At 40.5% G+C, this 23,518-nt stretch overlaps 1 long non-coding RNA gene across 1 annotated transcript; it reads left to right on the top strand.

The window, feature by feature from the left end:
* Positions 1 to 18,741: 18,741 nt before the first annotated feature.
* On the top strand, positions 18,742 to 19,451 carry LOC145069526 (uncharacterized). Its single transcript, XR_013689539.1, has 2 exons — positions 18,742 to 18,977; positions 19,076 to 19,451. It is a non-coding gene; the product is annotated as an uncharacterized LOC145069526 (long non-coding RNA).
* The last annotated feature ends 4,067 nt before the right edge of the window (positions 19,452 to 23,518 follow it).

Below are 23,518 nucleotides of genomic sequence, written 5' to 3'. Positions count from 1 at the left end.
ACTTAGGTCAGATGTTACATCAAACTTAGTTCTCTGAACCACGTAACAAACTCATTGTAGTCGGACTCAATTTGATATGACCACTAGGGTCAAAATATCAATCATCTTTTTAGTCATTACCTAAACAATGGTAACGATATACTTAAATAAAAACGGAATCAATCACTAGCTTCTTGGTAACCTTATGACTTTCGCTTATCCAAGTGTGAGTCCTGTGCTTCCAGAAGTATAGATCTTTACTACTATTCACACCTACTCATACTCATCCCAAGTATTGTCTCGCGGTCCCCAAGTCCTAAAATCACAAAACAATTTAACACATACGAATGTGTCCAATTAATCATACAAATTTTCCTAGACTCTACTAGGACTTCTTCCATGCGCATCTTCACTCTACAGTTGTAGCACCTGGTTCCTGGTACGTACTCCTTGTGATTAATATTTTAATAAAGTGCATTTTTCCCTTGGACTCGGCGAGTTGAAGGAACAAATCGCTGAGTAGGAGCGGGATAAGGCACGGGGTTTGAACTTTGGAATCGGCGAGTCGGTCCCCGGACTCGGCGAGTAGACCCTGTTTGGGCAAATCTATGTTTAAGGATTTGTAGCCGGAGGATTACCGGTGCAGTAGCCAGACGTCTAGCAGTCAGACTTTCGGTAGCTACTTTTCGAGGTGAGTTTCCTTCCAGTAGTAACGGGTCTAAGGCACCAAGGCCGGCCCGTATAGACGATATGTTAGTGTCGGAGTGTGGGCAGAGCCCGTATCTCATGGTAGAGTTTGATTATGATATATGTCAGTATGATAGAATTGTTTATACTCGTTGTCTGTGTGATACTTGTATGTTATGGTTTAGCAGCTGAGTGTGGGCGAGGGCCGTATCTCTCTGACAGTGGAGTGTGGGCGAGGCCCGTATGTCTTAGATATCAGAGTGTGGGAGAGGCCCGTATATCTCAGATAAGGGAGTGTGGGCGAGGCCCGTATCTCCCAGATAGCGGAGTATGGGCGAGGCCCGTATCTCCCAGCTAGCGCAGTGTGGGCGAGGCCCGTATCTCCTAGCTGTTCATTGTATGTTTGTATGGTATGAGGTATTATGGGGGAACTCACTAAGCTTCGTGCTTACGGCTTGCAGTTTTGTTTTCAGGTACCTCTTCTTCAAGGGGGAAGGAGCTGGCGCGGTAGTGGCACATCATACACGCACCTTGTTTTCCGCACCATGAGTCATTCTAGGATTTTGTACTCTGATAGTTGATTGTTTTCATGTTTCGGTTTTCAGACACGATGTATGTTATGAAATGGTTTGACCAGACAGTGTTTTAATTAAAATCGTTTTCTAAAGTATTGATTTAAAAAGAAAATTTTTTTTAGACGTGAAATTTGGGTTGTTACAAGTTGGTATCAGAGCCCTGGTTTGAGGGATTCGGACACACCCTCGGGGGTGTCTAAACTCAAATCGGGGGATTAGAAGATTTTGAAAAAAGGAAATGTTTTTTAAAAGTTAAGAAAGAGTTTTTAGAAAGAACAAAGTGTGTGATGTGCGCGACCGGCCGAGCTCAAGTAAGTATTCCCCAAAGTACCCGAACTAAGGAAGGCTGAGACAAGACCAGGTAACTTGAAATAGATGTGATCCCTTTAGAGGTATCAGTATCACTAATGGTTGCATGTGTGTATTGCAGAATGGTGGTACTACGCCAGAGGCCAGCTGGTGGCAGTTCTGGAGAGGGATCGGGTTCGGGATCAGGTTCCGAGCCAGTAGATGAGAGGCTACGCGAGTTCATCGCGTCAGAGATCACCAGAGGCATCCTTGAGTCGACCCCCATCATTTTCGGGTCGATCAAGGAAGGGATAGTTAAGCTGATGGAGGACCGCCTCAGGGCATTCAAGAGTGACATGGCATATGGCCAGTCAGGATCTCGCACATTGTCCTTTAAGGACTTCAGAGGCAGTGGTGCGCCGGATTTCCATGGGGCGAAGGACCCCGTTGCTGCCAGACGATGGATTGCGGACATTGAGTCCGCACAACTGACCAGTTTCTGCCCCGAGGGGTCGAAGGTGAGATATGCAGTAGGATGTTTATGAGACCGAGCTAGAGATTGGTGGGAGTCCGTCGGTGACTCATTGGGAGCCTCGGCTGTTGAGGCTATGACCTGGTCGGACTTTGTGACCAGGTTCAGGGCAGAGTTTGCGCCGGCTGTCGAGCTTCAACAGCTGGCCAGGGAGTTTTTAGACATGAGACAAACTACGGAGACTGTGGCAGAGATCACCGCCATGTTCCAGGAGAGGGCATTGTGGTTCCCCAGTATGCGGGAGATGAGGATATGAGGAGGACCCGCTATCACGACATGCTACGGGCTGACATCCGGGAGCATGTTAGCTTTTCAGCTTGCCCTACCCTAGAGTCCATGATTGCCAGGGAGAGGGAAAGGGAGATTGATTTGGAGCATATTCGGAAGAGGAAGGCAGAGACGGGGCAGGTGGTTGGGGCTTCGGGGAAGAAGCCCAAGGGATCGGAGGGTAGGCCGAAAGGCCAAGGAGGGCCGGGCCGCTGCGGGAAATGAGGCAGGTCGCACGAGGGAACATGTAGATTGGGATCATCAGGCTGCTACAAGTGCGGCAAGACGGGGCACTTTAGCAGGGATTGTACTGCCCCTGTCTCGGTTGTTCAGACATCTGAGTTGCTGTGTTTCCATTGCAACCAGAGGGGCCACAAGAGGGCCAATTGCCCCCAGTTGACAGCAGCATCAGCGCAAGTGAAGGCGTCAGCTCCAACAACTCTGAGGATCACAGATGGCCGGCAGGGCAAGTCAGAGGCTCCAGTGGTGAGGAGTCGGGCCTTTCAGCTGACTACAGAGGAGGCACGCGCCACGCCCGATGTGGTGATGGGTATGATTTTTTTTATTTATGCTTTATGTTATGCTGCTGTAAATTTGATATGCTATATGTATGTGCTCTGTTTAGGATCGTTCCATGTGAACGGTATCCCAGTTCAGGTGTTGTTTGATTCGGGGGCTACCCGATCATTTGTTTCTCTTGCGCTTAGCAAGAAGTTTCCTGAGTCTTCGGGCACGTTGGATTGCCCTTTAGAGGGGAGATTGCCGATGATCGATCGGTGCGAGCATCAGCAGTGTTTAGGGATTGTGTTCTAAGTTTGTTTGAGGAGCGCTACTTGGTGGATTTGGTTCCCATTCTGTTGCGTGGGAACAAGGTGATTATAGGCATGGATTGGTTGAGCCCTAATGGGGCGGTGATAGTTTGCGCACAGCAGCTGGTGCAGATCAGGACCCCAAGTGGGGGAGAGTTGGTGATCCACGGTGAGAGGCCACAACGTGGACCCGCAGTGTGTTCAGCAGTGAGAGCTAGGCGCTACCTTCAGCAGGGTTGCGCGGGATATGTCGTGTATGTTATGGACACCCGGGAGGCGGGTAAGGTGACGGTGAGCGAGGTTCCGGTTGTACGAGACTACACTGATGTATTCCTTGAGGAGCTTCCGGGAATACCTCCGGAGCGACAGGTAGAGTTCAGGATCGACCTAGTCCCCCGTGCGGCTCCGATAGCCAAGGCACCGTACCGGTTGGCTCCTCCCGAGATGCAGGAGTTGTCTACACAGCTTCAGGAGCTGTTAGATAAAGGATTCATTAGACCGAGCAGTTCACCCTGGGGAGCCCCGATTCTGTTTGTGAAGAAGAAGGACGGGTCGCATCGGATGTGTATAGACTATCGGGAACTAAATAACGTAACGGTGAAGAACGGTTACCCACTCCCGAGGATTGATGACCTCTTTGACCAGTTGCAGGGAGCATCTTGGTTCTCCAAGATCGATTTGCGTTCGGGCTATCATCAGATGAGGGTCAGAGAGGAGGATGTGCAGAAGACCGCGTTTCAGACGCGCTATGGCCATTATGAGTTTGTGGTGATGCCGTTTGGGCTCACCAATGCCCCTGCCGCATTCATGGTCCTCATGAACTGCGTGTGCAAACCGATGCTAGACTGGTCTGTAATAGTTTTCATTGATGACATCTTGGTTTATTCCAAGACGCAGGAGGAACACAAGGGGCACCTGCGAGAGGTGTTAGAGACTCTGAGGAGGGAGAGCTTATATGCTAAGTTCTCCAAGTGTGAGTTCTGGTTGCGCGAGGTGTAGTTTCTTGGGCACCTTGTCAACCAGGATGGGATTTCGGTGGATCCGGCCAAGGTGGAGGCCGTGATGAGGTGGGAGGTTCCGAAGTCTCCATCTGAGATTCGGAGTTTCCTGGGATAAGCGGGCTACTATCGGAGATTCATTCAGGACTTCTCCAAGATAGTCGTACCCCTGACATGGTTAACTAAGAAAGTCGTGGTCTTTCGATGGGGGCCTGAGCAGCAGGCAACATTCGAGGTTCTGAGACAGAGATTATGCGAGGCACCAATCTTAGCCCTGCCAGAGGGCGTAGAGGATTTTGTGGTATATTGTTACGCGTCCATTTCAGGGTTGGGCGTGGTACTGATGTAGAGAGGTCATGTCATTGCCTACGCTTCGAGGCAGCTGAAGCCTCACGAGGCGAACTACCCGACGCACGATTTAGAGTTGGGGGCGGTGGTCTTCTCCCTCAAGATTTAGCGACATTACCTCTATGGGGTTCGGTGTACCATTTACACGGACCACACGAGTTTGAGGTACCTCATGGATCAGCCGAATCTAAACATGAGGCAGCTTTGGCGGCTCGATGTGGTGAAGGATTATGATTGTGAGATCCTTTACCACCCGGGGAAGGCCAATGTGATGGTCAATGCGCTTAGCTGCAAGGCGGCGCCGATCAAGGATATTTGCATGCGGATGACAGTGGTGACTCTGCTTTTGGAGCGGATTCGGGAGGCCCAGCAGGAGGCCAGAAAGGAGGAACATCGGAAGAGTGAGCGCATAGTGGGTCAGGTTTCCTCCTTCGACTATGATAGCAGGGGATTATTGACATTACACCGCAGGGTGTGGGTGCCATACCTCGGAGGCGTGCGTCAGGTCTTGATGGAGGAGGCGCACAAATCTCGATTCTCCATTCATCCCGGGGCAACAAAGATGTATAGGGATCTTCGTCTGGACTATTGGTGGCCATGCATGAAGCGGGATGTGGCTTGGTACGTCGAGCAGTGCTTGACCTGCAGGAAGGTCAAGGCCGAGCATCAGAGACCGCACGGAAAGATACAGCCGTTGGACATCCCATTATGGAAATGGGAAGATATTACAATGGATTTTATCACGAAGCTACCCAAGACCGCGCGGGGAGTGGATTCTATATGGGTCATCGTGGATCGATTGACCAAGAGCGCCCATTTTATCCCGATTCAGGAGAGCATCTCGGCCGAGAAGTTGGCCGACATCTATATCAGGGAGATAGTGGCATGGCACGAGGTGCCAGTATCAGTGATTTCAGACAGAGATGTACGTTTTACTTCCAGGTTTTGGAAGAAGTTTCATGACAAGTTGGGTACTCGTCTGCATTTCAGCACCGCTTTTCAACCGCAGACGGATGGTCAGAGCGAGCGGACCATCTAAACGTTAGAGGATATGTTGCAGGCATGCGTTCTAGATTTCGGAGGTAGTTGGGATACCTACCTCCCGTTGGCAGAGTTCTCATATAATAATAGCTATCATGCGAGCATCGACCGTCCTTCCTTCGAGATGTTGTATGGGAGGAGGTGCAGGACCCCGATATGTTGGGGAGAGGTTGGCCAGAGGGTCATGGGAAGCACCGAAGTGGTGCTCCAGACAACAGAGAAGATCCAGCAGGTCCGGAGAAGGCTTTAGACTGCTCAGAGTCAGCAGAAAAGTTACACCGACAAGCGCCGTTCAGACTTGGAATTCCAAGTCAGGGATATGGTTCTCCTGAAGGTGTCGTCGTGGAAAGGTGTCATCCGATTCAGTAAGCGAGGCAAGTTGGGCCCAAGGTTCACCGGGCCATTCAGGGTTGTAGCCCGGGTGGGCAAGGTGGCGTATAGGTTGGATCTGCCAGCCGAACTCAGCCAGATCCACAACACTTTCCACGTCTCTCAGTTGCGGAAGTGTTTGGTAGACGACTCGGCAGTGGTGCCTTTGGAGGATATTCAGGTCGATGACAGCCTGAATTACATCGAGCGGCCTATGGCAATCCTCGACAGGAAGTCGAAGGATCTAAGGAACAAGAGGGTGGAACTCGTGAAGATGCAATGGTAGCACCGGAAGGGATCGGAGTGGACTTGGGAGCCGGTGGAAGAGATGATGGAGCACTACCCCGAGCTATTTCAGGATCGAGCAGCAGACATCGAGGACGAAGTCTAAAATAAGTGGGGGAGATTTGTAGCACCTGGTTCCTGGTACGTACTCCTTGTGATTAATATTTTAATAAAGTGCATTTTTGCCTTGGACTCGGCGAGTTGAAGGACCAACTCGCCGAGTAGGAGCGAGATAAGGCGCGGGGTTTGAACTTTGGACTCGGCGAGTCGGTCCCCGGACTCGGCGAGTAGACCCTGTTGGGCAAAAACCCTAATCCGGGTGTCTGCGCCTTATTTAAACGCTCTAACTTGGCCTCCTTTGTCCCTAACACTTCCAGAGAGCTGTAGAAAGAAACCCTAGCCCCCATATTGTTCTTGAGAGTGATTTTCGCTTTGTGGAGAAGGTTTGGAGCTTAGAAGAAGAAGGAAGAGGTTAAAGTGCAAGGAGGGGAGGTAGATCCGGAATCTACACTGTGAGAAGCTTCCATTCAAGTAGAAAAATGTTCTTACCTTGATCACTAGTTCATTAGATCCCCTTTTTGTCCCAAATTAGTGGTTTTCAAGCCCTAGAACCTCAAACTCCATGTATTTATGCTCTATGTTCTGAAAGGATTTCAGATTGGGATCTTATGGACATCTTAGAAGTATAAAGTCTCTGTGGTTGGAGTTATTGAGGTCCCTATTGAGTGTATGACCTCTTAAAGAGCTTGGATTTGCCTTCTTGAGCTTATAAGGCCATGCATGCACGTAACGTTTGCAACTTTACGTGATAAGCATGCCGTAGGAGCATAGATCTATGGTTCAGAAGCGTTCCATGTCTCAGATTTGGTTTGTATGGGAAGTGGGTCGAAGGGACTCGATGAGTCCCAAAGTGGAACTCAGCGAGTTCTATAAAGATGGTCTTAGACTCGGCGAGTTGGATGAACAACTCGGCGAGTCCTATGAAGATTGCCTGGAACTTGATGAGTTGTTCTTCAACTCGGCGAGTCATATGAAGCTTTCACTGAGTTGTTCTTTAACTCGGCGAAGGGTAGAAATAGTCTCAGAACCCCTTCGTATCTGCACGCGGAATTAGCAATTTAACGTGTAGAAATAGTCTCAGAACCCCAAATCCTCTTAAGGGATGCTCTGGTGAGGATTTGGAAGCGAGTAGGAGATCTGCTCGTGGGGACTCGGCGAGTTGTTCTTGGACTCGGCGAGTCAGATCACGAGTTGGTTCTATAGTCCTGAGTATTGAGTTACGGGTAACTCAGTGAGTGGGAAGAGGGACTTGGCGAGTAGGATCGGGCTAGTAGGAGAAGGACTCGGCGAGTCTGTGCCACGACTCGGCAAGTCCAGTCAACTGGAAGTTGACTTTGACCAAAGAGTTGACCTTGGACCAGGGGTGGGTCAGTCAATTGAACTAAGGGTATTTATGAGTGGCTAATCTATGTTTATGGATTTGTAGCCGGAGGATTACCGGTGCAGCAGCCAGACGTCTAGCAGTCAGACTTTCGGTAGCTACTTTTCGAGGTGAGTTTCCTTCCAGTAGTAACGGGTCTAAGGCACCAAGGTCGGCCCGTATAGACGATATGTTAGTGTCGGAGTGTGGGCAGAGCCCGTATCTCATGGTAGAGTTTGATTATGATATATGCCAGTATGATAGAATTGTTTATACTCGTTGTCTGTGTGATACTTGTATGTTATGGTTTAGCAGCTGAGTGTGGGCGAGGCCCGTATCTCTCTGACAGTGGAGTGTGGGCGAGGCCCGTATCTCTCAGATATCAGAGTGTGGGCAAGGCCCGTATCTCTCAGATAAGGGAGTGTGGGCGAGGCCCGTATCTCCCAGATAGCGGAGTGTGGGCGAGGCCCGTATCTCCCAGCTAGCGGAGTGTGGGTGAGGCCCGTATCTTCATGAGTGTGGGCGAGGCCCGTATCTCCTAGCTGTTCATTGTATGTTTGTATGGTATGAGGTATTATGGGGGAACTCACTAAGCTTCGTGCTTACGGCTTGCAGTTTTGTTTTCAGGTACCTCTTCTTCAAGGGGGAAGGAGCTGGCGCGGTAGCAGCACATCATACACGCACCTTGTTTTCCGCACCATGAGTCATTCTAGGATTTTGTACTCTGATAGTTGATTGTTTTCATGTTTCAGTTTTCAGACACGATGTATGTTATGAGATGGTTTGACCAGACAGTGTTTTAATTAAAATCGTTTTCTAAAGTATTGATTTAAAAAGAATATTTTTTTTTGGACGTGAAATTTGGGTCGTTTCAACAATCATGCTTTAACTCAATTGGTGATGGAAATTCCAGATTATAGGACAACTTCAAGAATTACACCAATCGTTCCATCATCCTGTCAATTGAAGGTGTACTTCAGACGTACCGTACTCTTTTAAACGTACTGCTATTTTATAAGACTTTCTAAAGGCAAGATACCACTCTTACTATATCTTCCGATAGGTGTCATTCACTATCATAAGCCTTTTCATTTCCTCCAATTACTCAATTCCCTACGTGTCTTCACCATGACGTTTTGTACACCCAAGCAGACGTTCGGTGTACCGGGCGAGAATTTCAGATAAGAAAGTTTTATTTACGATAGACGTATAAATCTCATTATCACTCCGAAACATTTACTTGCTAGTTCTAATATCATAGTCGTACGCCTAGAATCCTAAACACATAAGGTTTCCAGATCCGGTCGGCAATAGACCATAGATCCAAACAAACAATTTCATATATGGTAAACATATAGCATTTAGCACATAAAAGCATTTTAGGCATCATTCCTAAATAAACTAGTGCTTGTGTCAATTTAGGTGTACTACCTAACATATTTTAGACACACTCCTCACAATCATTACTTAGCATTCTAAGTTTAAGTCTAGAAATTTCCTACAAATTCCTAGTTCGCTTAAACTAATGCTCTGATACCAACTGTGACATCCCCAATTTCACGGTCAGAAAAGACCGATTTGTTTATGATTTTCTTTTTAAATCAGAGTAATCGTTTAAAGAAAATTGTTGCGAAATTTGTTCCCAAAAGAAATATGATAAGAATTTATCAAAACGTTTCTCAAAGTGAATGTATTTTCATTATATAACAAAATCTTGGGATGTCATGTTCCGATACAGACACATAAGCATAAACAGAACTTACATTTATTTACACTAATGATTTACATCTCCTTTAAACTCTCAGTGAAATATATCTTCGTATTGATACCTGTGATACAAAGAAAACTAAGTGGGTCAGGCTTGGGAGCCTGGTGACCATATAGGGTTTTCAACCCACAATAATATAATTATTATATTCAACTATCAAACAATCAACCCAATTACCCATCCCCATTATCTTCTTTACTCTTAAGGTTTTACCCTAAGAATCAACTATCCTTCATTCATTCATTCCTAAGAATTAACCTAAGGGATTGGCACGAAGTCCATTGCTGCCAAAGTTTATCTATCAGGCACTAGGTCCATAATTACCAACATTTCTCTCTCGGGTACTAAATCCATAGCTATCGGGCGCTAACTCCATAGTCACCAAGGTTCATACAATAGGCGCTAACTCCATAGTCACCAAGGTTTATACAATAGGCGCTAACTCCATAGTCGCCAAGGTTTATACAATAGGCGCTAACTCCATATTCACCAAGGTTTATCTATACGGTACTAAATCCGTAGCTACCAAGGTTCATCTATACGATACTAAGACAATAGCTTCCAGGGTTCTTTGTTAGGCACTAAGATAATAGCTGTCAGGGTTCTTTGTTAGACACTAAGACAATAGCTGCCAAGGTTCACTCATACCATCTTTCATCACACACCAACTATATCATCTACCCATGTTTTACCCAACATATTTGTAGATATAAATACATATACAGTTTAACTCATTTAAAAACTATATAAAACATCCATACCACACTCATCTTAAATAAACAACAATATATAAACACATAAAATACTTCATATTTATGTGTCAGAAGAAAGTAACTACACACTCACTTGATAATACGATTATCGGACAACACTACGACTCACCAAGTAGTAACTCTTCGGTGAAATCGGAATATCTTCACACACTGGGTTTCTCGCGGACAGAGCTTCGGCTCGGAAACTCTTTTCTTCTCGGGATCTTCGGAGTGTCGGGACTCACTTCGGGTCTCGGGATGATATCGGGGCTTCGGGGGTACTTATTTGCACGTAAATCGATGTAATACGGGTGAGAGAGAAGAGATTTGGCAACCACAAACGACTGCCCCTTCAAATCTATTTATAGGGCTGTTTTCTCATTTTCCACGTCGTGGACAGTGTTTCCACGTCGTGGGTTTGATCGTCATCGCAAGTTGGGTCTGGTAGACTTCAGGAGGCGTCAGAAGACATGCCACGTCGTGACCACTGATTTCGCGTCGTGGTCTCTGATAGTCGTGGGGTTTGCCGCCCCGAACTTCAGAAATTCATAACTTTCGCATACGAACTCCGTTTTCGACGTTCTTTATATCGACGTGTAGGTAAAAACAAGAGCTATAACTGTCATTTAGACTTAATTGGCTAATTTTGACTTTATTTTTATATTATTATTTTTAGTAGGCCGAGACAGGAAAACTCCGCTAGAAATTCATAACTCCTTCATCTGAACTCTGTTTTCGTCTGTCTTTTTACCGTTGCACTACTATTAACGAGATCCTCGACTCTCGTTTAGATTGTTTCGGCTAGAAATCACTCTATCTAAAATCGAATATTCGGGCTGCATACCGCTAAGCTGAAACTTCGGAAAATCATAACTTCTTCATGCGAAGTTAGATTTGGGCGTTCTTTTTATGCACGCTCTCGGTTTAACGTATTCTACGACTTTCATTTAGATCGCTAAGGCCAAATATCACTCTAACGTAAATTCACTATTTACGTCGCGTTGCGTCGTGCCGATTCTATCGCGAAACTTTGACAGATCATAACTTATTCGTTATAACTCGGATTTCGATATTCTTTATATATTCGGAAACCTTGTCACGACCACTACAACTTAGTTAAGATTATTCATTCTAAATAATCTTCTATCAAAAGGTTGTTTTCGACACTTATCGTCTCTTAATTGACTAGCCCTGATCTACAGGCGTTACAAGATCCCAACACTGACTTTAGTAAATTTGATCTACCACCGATAGATAACATTTTAGTTTTCTATTTAGAAAACTTCTTTGTAATCCTTTCCATCACTATTTTCCAACCTTTAGTTCTAGCTATGTTATCTCCAACCGGGAGACCTAGGTAAGTAAACGACAATTTATCCCACTTACATCCAACCAACTCAACACAACCATGGAAATCATTAAAATTCACCCCACACCATACAAACTCGACTTTTGCATGTTTATCTTCAAACCTAACACCAAATATAAACATTGCAAAACACTTACAATATATATGATATTTTCGTTAGACCATACTCCAATGCATAAACATCATATGCATAAAACATATAAGATAAAACCAAACCATCTTCACTAACTTTCGAACATGTAAATAAATACGCAACTATCGAATCTTCAAAAGTGACATGCAATGCTTCCATGGAAAGAATGAAGAGAAAAGAGAGAAAATATTATTTTCTTAGACCCTTCTTTAGTTGAAATTCTTGAGTCGGATTACCATTAACTAGAATAGAAGAACTAGCAAAACTGAGACATGTTTTGATCCACCCGCTCCATTTTACTCGTAAACTCATAAACTACGTATCTTATTTTAAAAATTCAGAACTTAGAGAATCATAAGTTTTCTCAAAGTCTATATACAAAATCATTAGTTTTTTTCTCTTCTTTTTGCACCAGTTTGTTACCGTCTCCTTTAATTATTAAAAGACAATCAAATATATGATGACCTTTACTAACATCATAAAATATTATTTTTAACAGAGTTGAAAATTTTACATTTCAAAAAAATGAAAGTTTTGATATTTTCTAAAACTTTTGAGAAAACCGTATTTTATATTATTATATATGTCTTGTTCATAATCTCTATACTAATAAAAGAGTAGTCTTTTTGCCAAGTGTCATAATATTAGAACTCCTAATTAATATGATGTCACTTGTCATTCTATTAATTCTCTATTTTAAATTCATTAAACCTCCTAATTAATGTCATGTTATTTGTCAATCTATTTATTCTTTATTTTAAATTTTAAATTTTATATTATTGTTTTCATTAGTCCACAAATAAAAAGAGTCTAATATATATGATAAATTAATTCCACATATTTATTTGAATCAATAATTATAATTTTACATAACTAATAAAAAAATCTCTTAATTAATAATGTATTTAAAATTTTATATAAAATAATTGATTAATAATTTTGAATTTTTTACTATGAATATTTAATTAATTTTGTAACCGTGGTTTCTACGGGTCATAAACTAGTATAGAATATAGAAGTTATAATTTTTTTTTATATTTGTTTCTTATTTTTCAAAAAAAAAAATGTAGCCCTATATAAAAAAATCATTACCATCTATCTACCCTAATAAATAAGAATAATTTTGTCACATGTCATTTTTTCCTTCTTTTGGACACTTGTCATTTTCTAGATTTTTTTGAATTATTTAATATACACTTGTCATTTTTATAGTTTTTTTATTTTTTATTCAAATCTCAAATGCCACCTCATATTAATTAATTTTATAAATAGATTCATTAATATTCATAATTACTTTCTATTTTTGAATTCTTTTTTCTATTAATATATTAATTAATGTATATGTATATTAATGTAGATAATAAATTCTATTTGTAAATTCATATTAATTAATTTTATTAGTATAGATTAACTAAGACCAAATTATATAAATAGTACATGCAGTTTAACAAAATGTCACAAACTCAATCATTACTTATTTTTTTATGAACATGGTCTTTATGGTTACCAAATTTTTTTTTAATAAACCCGTGTAATACACAGGTTTCATACCTAGTTAGTGAATAAACTCCAAATGATATGTTATTAGTGTATCGATATAAATTTTTTAAAATTCTAGTAATATATTTTAATTTCAAGATGACATATTTCTCCAAATCAACATAAATGTGAAATATAATGCTTTGTTAAAATCTATTGTACTATGTGGACAAAGAACGAATGTTGACTTTTATGCTCAGTTAAAATTAAGCATAGTTAATACCAACAATAAACCTAATAAAATGGACAAATATATTGTATGCCTTAAATGTCTTAATCGTTAATTCTTAAAGGAAAGAGTCCCTATTTTTGTATCAATATTCAAAAAGATTTTATATATAAATATATTGTATGCCTTAAATGTCTTAATCGTCAATTCTAAAAGGAAAGAGTCCCTATTTTCGTATCAATATTCAAAAAAAAATGTATATATAATACCTTTCACCTGTAATCAAATGATAATTTTGTTTGTGCATTACATTGTGAGCGAAAAGGTTGTCTTCGTTTTGTTAATGGCCAAGCTTGAAGCAAGTTTCTTCTTCTTCCTCCTTCTCTGCATCGCCGTTATAGACCTCTCACAAGTAAGAAGATAATGTTTATGCTTATATTTATTTATTTATTACTTTTGTGTCAATATTCATTTATTAAGCAGTTTTGTTATAATGTTTATGCTTATATATAAGCTAGATTTGCTTATTATTTTTTGTTTAACTTTTATCAGGCAGGAGGAGAAGGATCGTTAACGCGTGCTCGTAAGTATTTGTTCTTCTTATTATTAAAAATTATTGTGTTAATTAATTAAGGTTCCCATCATCACATGAGTTAAATTTGTGTTAATTAATTAATATCGTGAATTTTGCAGAATGCCCACATGCTTGTGGAGTTCGTTGCTCTAAAACGCATCATCGTGGAAATTGTTTGGATACATGTAACAGTTGTTGTCGAGCATGCTTATGTGTTCCATCGGGCTTTGTTGGACACAAAGATGAATGCCCTTGTTATAGGGATAGGAAAACACACGATGGCAAACCTAAATGCCCATAGCCCGTAGGATCGATCATTTGGGTTTATTCATCATAAATATGAAATAATTATGTTTACTTAAACTCGTCACGATTAATTAGAATATTTAGTTATATGGGTAAGTCAAATGAGTAATCTTTATATTTCCGTGTATTGGCATTTCTTTGGTATTTTACTAGAGATTCCATAGTTTCAATCCTTTTTACGAAGTTTCTAACAATTTCCTTCGCTGAGATACCAATCACAATAATCTGTGTATACTTTTCTATTGTACGAAAATCATAACCCACTTTTTCAAAACTAATAAAATTTTATATTATGTTGAATAAAATGTTGTTATTCTCGTAATAAAAAAGATATGATTCTAAGTGTAGGGTGAGCAGTTAGTTTGATTCTGAACACACACTAAAAAAAACAAAAAAAAAACAAAAAAAAAAAAAACAAAACAAACCGGATCAAAGGATTCGTGCTTCCTTCTATAACAACCCTAGCTAGGGCCCACTTGCAAAATCATAAAATGTAAATTCTCTTTAAGTTCAAAAGTTTCAAATTGATGCGGAAAAGTTCAACGGTCCCCAAAAGTTAAATAAAAGTTTTAAGAAGCGAGGTTGTTCACTAGTTATCATAACAATGGTTCAAGTTCCCCATAAGTCGAGGTCTTCTAAAATCCATGCTATCTCCTAAGCACCAAGCCTCTGAATCTGAATGCACGTCTAAAATAAGTTACACAATGACATATCTAGTGAGTTACCGATGATTAACTCATTTTGAGTAAGGAATAACAATCACAATACTTGAATTAATCCTCCCAAAAAATTATAATTAACATTTTAGTTGAAAAACGACGGAAATATCATACTCTAAGAATGACAAAAGATGGATAAGATTCTCATGCTAAATGCGATGTTATGCATGTATCTATTCCCAACCCCATGTCAATCTCAAAGTTCAACTCACAAGTTGATGAAATTGTCAAATTTCCCCTTACATCCACAATCAAGGCTCTAGGAGTCTCCAACCTAGGCTACACGAGGGGTAGCGGGTCTCTACTTGTGCATGTGAGGATTATCTAAAATCTACTCACAACAATAACAATAATGTTGGAATTAAAACCCTAATTGAGATTTGATGAATAAGATGTGGAAAATAAGAACAAACACAAATGTGAAGATTATGTCGAATGATCACTCGATTTATTGAATTATGAGGAACAAATGAAACGACCCAAAATACGACCCGAAAATTTCATTTTTAATATAACCAAAATCATAAAACGGAGTATATCATAATAAAACCATGCGTTGCAAATCTCAAAACCATACTAAAATACAAATGAGAAAACGGTGTCACGACTGTATCAAAACATATCTAAGATAGCTGATCAACTCCCAGGATAAAAACTGTAGCTGTGGTGTGTGCGATGCCATCATCCCGAGCTCTTCCCTTTGCTTGCGGAAGTACCTGAAACCAAAACTGAAACTGTAAGCACGAAGCTTAGTGAGCTCCCCCAAACTACCACATACCACACAATAACAAATAAAGCACATACTGGGCCTTGCCCACTGCATCGGACCGAAGTCCGGATAACCGGGGCCTTGCCCCCTACATCGGACCGAAGTCCGAAGCTGACTGGAACATCGGACCGAAGTCCGAAGCTGACTGGAACATCGGACCGAAGTCCGAAGCTGGCTGGGACCTACGTCCCATACATCGGACCGGAGTCCGAAGCTGACTGGACCTCTGTCCCCTACATCGGACCGAAGTCCGAAGCTGACTGAACATAGCATAAACATATCAACTGGCATAAACACATAACTCCTGTCTGAACCACGAAGGCATCAAACATACTAACTACTACATCGGATCGAGGTCCGAAGCTGACTGCTAGCTAAACGGGCCGGCATTGTGGCCTTAGACCCGTTCCTAATGGAAGGAAACTCACCTCGTGAACTGGCTGCTGTGTGAATGGCTCTGGAAGCTAACTGCTGCTGCTCCGGTATCTCCCCGGCTACAAGTCCATAAACACACTCAATCAAATATTAAACACTACACTGGGGTAAAATGACTCTTTTACCCTTGGTCAAAGTCAAATCTCCCGGTCAAAGTCAACCCACAGTTGACCTGACTCGCCGAGTTGGGCCGCCAACTCGCCGAGTCTCTAGTCTCATTTCACAACCCCACTCGTGGCTACTCGTCGAGTATGGCATCGACTCGACGAGTACTCTCTCGATCCAAGAACTCAGACAATATGCATCCGACTCGCCGAGTCATATGAACAACTCGACGAGTTGTTCTTGAGCTTAAGAAGATTGCCTTGGACTCGCCGAGTTGTATGAACAACTCATCGAGTCCCTCCATTACTGAGTCTGCTCTCCAACTCACTGAGTCCACTCTACTACTCACAGGCTTCCACTCGACATCACTCAAAAAAAGGGGAAAAAGGGACTCGCGACCTGACTCGCCGAGTCGTTCTTCCGACTCGCCGAGTCACATCCATGCAACTACTCTAAACTCGATTTTGCTTGAATCCATTGCATACAAATGATAGATCTGATTCCAATAAGCTGATTCACCACGTAAAGTTTCCAACTTTACGTGTACATACACATGAAAAAGGAGATAAAGGCTAAAAAGGCACTTAGAAGAGTAGATTTAGGGTTCTTATGCAAAGCATCTTCAAAAAGGCAATAGATCCGGGCTCTACAACTCCTAAATGAACAGATCTAGGGATATCTCGACCTATTAAGGCATCCAAACAACTATAAGACTTGGAGAATGCATCAAACTAGCCCTAGAAGAGTTCAATTGGAAATCTAAAGCATAAAACATAAGGAATCCGAGAAATACCTCAATGAACTCTGATTTTGCCCTTGGATCTTTGCTCAACACCTCTTCTCCTTGCTCCTTTCTTCTTCTTCTTCTTCAAGCCTTCAAAATCCACACAAAAGCACTTAAAACAAACAAGGGATGGATTAGGGTTTTCTCACAGCTCTCTGAGGGTAAAGGAGGCGAGTTTGGGGCACAAAGCATTGCTTAAATAGCGAGCAACCCAGGGATTTAGGGTTTCTTCCAGGCAGGCAGACTCGCCGAGTCCCGAATATGGACTCACCGAGTCGCCAACTAACACGTGCACGAAAACTCGACCCTACTCGACGAGTCAGGCCATAGACTCGCCGATTCCCTCAATAAAACTTCTAAATAAAAACCACGAAAGCATCATACCAAAGACGGGGCGTTACAACAAATTACACTTTAGAATAAGAATCTAACTCTACAAGAAACCACACAAACGTGGCGGCTACATTTTGCCTCACTCTTAACCCTAATAGCGAATAATACATGACTATTTATAGGGAAAAGACAAGTCTTGAGCTTTTAACCTACACTTCATCAAGGGGGCACATTGTCATCATCCATGGAGTACTTTGAAACTCTACAATCTCCCCCTCAAAGTATGAAATGGATGACAATGTTTTAACTTCCAAAACAAGCATCTAACAAATAAAAAGATTTTGCAACGAGGAATATTTGAAACAATCCACGAATCTTGATTATTCAATAGTCTTCAAAAACGGGCTCTAGGATATATAAACCAAGCACTGAAGTAATGTCTTTAAACTTCATTTTCGAATGTAATCCCAAAATAAAATCTTCATGAAAACCAAACCCGCCATAAAAACCCATTTCAGAACAAAGAAACCAAATCACTTATTGTCTTTGAAGAGCTCCCCCTCCAAGTCACAATGATTTTCAAATAAGCTAATGATATAAGCCACCAAAAATTATCATGTAACAACCCAACTTTTAATATTCGTAACGCCACTTGATCGAGAAAATACTAGAAGTCGGAGATATAACAAGTCCTTAGAAGAGTTCGATGAAGAACTGTTACTGTAAAGGATACTTCTTTGCAAAAGCTTTAGAAGAGTTCGATGAAGAACTACTACTGTAAAAGCTACCTTCATAATTCTGCCACAAGCTTTATCAAAAATCTTCAAATTTGAAAAGTCACAAATCCAATTTCGAATGACCATATCAAATTCTCCCCCGATTTATAATAAAAAATGTAATTATAAAGCCTTCAAATGGTCATGAGAATGATCTTGAATGGATAAATAATTATCGTGCTCCCCCATGACAAAATGATATACATAATGAAGTATAAAATCCGAAAAAGTCGTGAAAATTTGACGTTATCACGAAAAACGACTTTCCGAACCGCCAAGACTTGATGAAATCTTTATTTTTCTGTTTACGAAAAAAATATATGCGTTAAAAAATCCAAAACTGTTCACCAGCCCTCAAATTTGTAAACTTTTCTGAATATTGGGCAGAAACTGTCACTTGCTGAAAGAAAGGGGCTAGAATGGTAATCCTGCATCAATATACCCCTTTATTTGTAACAAAAAATGGAAATGGTCCAAATATACGAAACTGTGAAAAAAACAGGGACCAAAAGTGCCAATTCGCTGGAGTTGCAAGGAGCAAAAATGTAACATTAGTCATCCTTCCCATTTAGATGAGATTGAACGAACACGACTGCAATAGGTTCGGTCCGAGTACAAGCAACTGAAACCAAGTTTGTTCCAAGATCGTTGATACAAAAAAAAAACCATGTTCGGTCTGAGCATCATGAAGCGAACAAAGGCGAAACCATAGCCAAACCGAATCACAAGTTAACTTTCCCTTCTTTCGTTCCAAGCATAATCACGCGAACCCAAATTCGTTCCAAGTTCGTTCCAAGGTCGTCGATAATACCGATCGCTTATGAATCACGGTTAACGAGTGTTCGTAGGTGAAGAACGAGCCTAGTTTCATTCATTCGCAAATAGCTTAATTTTGATTTTCGTTTTACTGTAGTTTTTCCCGATTGAATCCCGATTTCATTCACAGGTTGTTGAGACGAATCCGAACACAGGTTCGCTGCGAGTCGCGGACAACAAACGTTTGCAAGTAAGCTCATAATTTTGACCATGAAATCCGATTCCGATGGCAGATGAAAGATGCGCTTCCGATACCTATACTTCAAATCCGATTACATCGTTCACAAATTAATAATTCCAATTTTGACCTTTTGTTTGATTCACAAGAACAACGGCTTAATCATTCCGATTGTGAATCCAATTTCATTTGATTCGATTGCGAACACAAGATACGCTTCATCACTACGAGAGATTCATGTTGATGCGAGTTATAGTTCCAATACACTTTAGTTCCGAATCATGTCAATGCATTTCATAAATCCAAATCCAGGTCTAGATTTCTTTTATGATTTGTGAGTAATTTCGATTGCGAGACCCATTACAATGCTCGACAAACACCAATTTCATTTCCTTTGAATCGATTTCAGATCAAAATTATTTTCAACCAAAATAGCAAAATATTCTTCATCCGTTCATCAGAATGTAATTATCGATCGAAGTTCAAAAACATTACTCACTATGAGATAGAAAATCAATGGATATTGATTGCTCATATCATCGATTCATAGTATAATGAAATCGACAGCTCAGTTCCACAAATCGCTAAAGGATTTTGTGAAAAAAAAAGACGATTGAAGAACAAAAACAAATAAAATAAAGAAGAAATTTGATTAAGGATTGACATTATGAGAAACATGATTCATAAGGAGAATCGATTACCCAAAATAATTTAGGATGAAGGAAATCGACAACGATGACTCGACGAAGCATGTCACAAGTGATAAATCGAGATTAGACAAACAGTAACAAATTGAATATGGGCTTGTGATAATCGGATGAACAGTATAGAATTAAACCAATGGGCTAAATCAAGATAAATAGATCCAACGACAATATGCTGATTTTGGATCAACCAATTGATCAAATCCAATCAGAAAATACTTATATGAATTGGTTTAAATAAAAATTACCCAGATAAACAGTAGAAGAAAATCATAGATCTTCATGAACAGTAGCTTGAACAAAATTTTGATTCCAAAACACCAATAATCTTCAATAATTTGTGCAGAAAATCATCAAATCAAGAACCGATACTTCAAAATCAATAGATCTTCAAAGACCCGCTCTAAAAATACCACTTGTTGGGAGTAAAACCCTAATTGATATTTGATGAAAATAAGAACAAACACAATTAAGAAGATATGTCGAATGATCACTCAATTTATTCAAAACATGAGGAATAAATTACACTTTTAGAATAGACTAAATAATCTAACTCTACATAAGAAACCTCACAATGTTTAACGGCTACATTTTGCCTCACTCTTAACCCTAATTATGAATAATACATGACTATTTATAGGGAAAAGACAAGTCTTGGGGTTTTAACCTACAATTCATCAAGGAGGCCTATTGTCATAATCCATGGAGTACTTTGAAACCCTACAATCTCCCCCTCAAGGTATGGAATGGATGACAAGGCTTCAACTTCCAATCCAAGCATCTATCAAATAAGAAATGATCTCGCGACGAGGAATATTTGAAGCAATCCACGAATCTTGATTCTTCAAGAGTCTTCAAAAATGGGTTCTAGGATATATAAACCAAGCACTAAAGTAATATCTTTAAACTTCATTTTCTAATGTAATCCCAAAGATCTTCAATCAAGCCAAACCCGCCATAAAAACCCATTTCAGAATTAAGAAACCAAATCACTTCTTATCTTTGAAGAACTCCCCCTCCAAGTCACAATGATCTTCAAATAAGCTAATGATATAAGCCACCAAAAAATATCATGTAACAACCCAATTTTTAAGATTCGTAACGCCACTTGATCGAGAAAATACTAGAAGTCAAAGATATAACAAGTCCTTAGAAGAGCTCGATGAAGAACTGCTACTGTAAAGGATACTTCTCTATAAAAGCTTTAAAAGTGTTCGATGAAGAACTGCTACTGTAAAAGCTACCTTCATAATTCTACCACAAGCTTCATCAAAAATCTTCAAATTTGAAAAGTCACAAATCAAATTTCGAATGGCAATAGCAAATTCTCCCCTGATTTATAATAAAAAACGTGATTGTACAGCATTCAAATGGTAATGAGAATGATCTTGAACGGATAAAAAATTATTATGCTCCCTCATGACAAAATGATATAAAGGATGAAGTATAAAAATTAAAATTCGAAATAGTCGGAAAAATTTGACGTTATCACGAAAAACGACTTTCCGAGCCACCATGACTTGATGGAATCCTTAATTTTTTGTTCATGAAAAAAAAAATATGTGCGTTAAAAAATCCAAAACTGTTCACCAGCCCTAAAATTTGCAAACTTTTCGAAAAATGGGCTGAAATTGTCACTTTGTTGAAAGTTAGGGGATTAAAATAATAAATATGCATCACATTCCCCTTCATTTGTAACAATTTCTGGAAATAGTCCAAAACTGCCAAGCTGTAAAAACAACAGGGACGAAAAGCGTCAAACCGCTGAAGTTGCAGGGACCAAAAATGAAACTTTGACATCTTCTTCCCCATTTGATTAAATACGAACGAACGGCAACAACGAATTAATTCCAAAGACCAATTTGGAGCTCAACCAATATTTCCAAACTCCGAATATCCCTTCGTTCCGATCGCATAGTTACGAATGTCAGGCCATACAACATTTCATTCCAATTCTGATCTTAATTTTGAAGTTCGTGGGTGAGGCCGTTCGCAACAATTCCACTGTGACCAGTAAATGTGAACATAGCAAAGCGACCTGATTCCGAACGCTCGCAAACGAAAACCAAAATTCCGGTTCCGATCAGCCCCATCGTTCTGAGCACTGGTTCGCTAACTATTCTGAATCACATCGACACGATCAATTATTCCAGTTCCGAGCCGACTGGAACTCCGATTCCGAGTCGGTTTGTTCCAAGTCAAACAATTGCAGTGCGAATCAAAGCCAATCCCCGAATCCAAGCATACTCCGAACAATCGGTTGCGAACGTTCGTGGTAAAAATGAGGCCAAACCCAGATGATCAACTCCGATTCTTAGATGGTTCGCAGGTAAGGCCAATCACACCAATTTTGACTTTTAGCATTGACCACCAAGAACATCTGCTCAAATTATTCCGATTGAGTTCTAATTTCGATCTCATTCGTTCGCATCACACTTCCGATTACGATTGAAATTAAGTTCAAAGGGAGTCGGTTCAACAAAATTAATAACCCTAATTATTACACACTAAAATAGTGTATAGTGGTAAAGGGATCGTATCCACGGAGATTGGTGCAATTTTATAACTCTATGAGAAATCTATTTGTAAAAATACTTGTAAAATGACAATAAATTAAAAATTGGGGGTTTGGTCTTTTGAAATACTTGAAATAAACTAGAATTAAACTAAGATTTAAATAAATAATTTCAACAAAAATAGGAGTTTGATGTAAAATCAATAAGAGAATGATGGTTGACTTAAAGTTTCCTCACTTTGACTTTTGATGAACATATCATTAGAATCCAATTGTGCAATATTTGATTTAAATCCTTAATTTGGCTATAGTAATCCAAAAAGCTTGAGATTACCTAGACTTTTCTTAGTTTTTAAAATGGTTAGAGAAGCTCATAACAATTTCCTTAGTCAAAGTCACAATTCCCATTAACCATGTAATTAGTGAAAGTCAACTAGCATTAAGAACCAAAAAGTCACCAAATCCAAAAGGGGTCAAATGTTTTCACCACCATGTTGGAGGAAATGTTTTTATGATTGTGTGAAGCAAAGACAACACAAAAATCATTTGTTGCTTGCTAATTTGAGGATCCTTTACTTAATCAAGAAATTAGTCAACTAATCACCACAAACACATTAAACTCATGAACTAAAACATACAAGTGGTGATAAGATGTTAAAACACAAAACATCCCCATAAAGATTTAAGAACATGTTCATGGATTCTTCAACATTCAACAAAAGTTCAAAGGATTCAACAAAATTCAACCAAGATTAGTTTAGCCAAGCATGGCTAAACTCAAAGAAACAAAGTTAGAGAAGATTGTACCAAACATTAAGCAAGAATAAAGAGGTAAAAAGATGATGTTCTTGAGGTGTTCTTGGCCTTCAAAAGTCTTCAAAACTCCAGAGAGAATCTCCAAAAATCGGATGTCCAAGAATATCCAAAAGATAGGCACCAACCTTCCCCATATAGCTCAAAACATGAATTCTCGGAAATGCCCCTGCAGGGCCTTGCGCGACCCGCGTGCTGCTGTGCGGGTGGTGTCTGACATGGGCTTCTTTGAGATTTTGGGCCTCCAAAGCATATCCCACAAGCCCAGATCGATTCCAATTACCTCCTAGCCCATTTTCTTCAAGTTTTTCTTCATTTTTAAACCCAATTTGGCTTCTCCAAATCACCCATAGCTTCCACACA

This window comes from Lactuca serriola, chromosome 8 (assembly GCF_051521515.1).
Source record: "Lactuca serriola cultivar US96UC23 chromosome 8, Lser_US96UC23_V15, whole genome shotgun sequence".
In the NCBI taxonomy this organism is placed as follows: Eukaryota; Viridiplantae; Streptophyta; class Magnoliopsida; order Asterales; family Asteraceae; genus Lactuca; species Lactuca serriola.
This window is presented reverse-complemented; position numbering and strand designations above follow the sequence as displayed.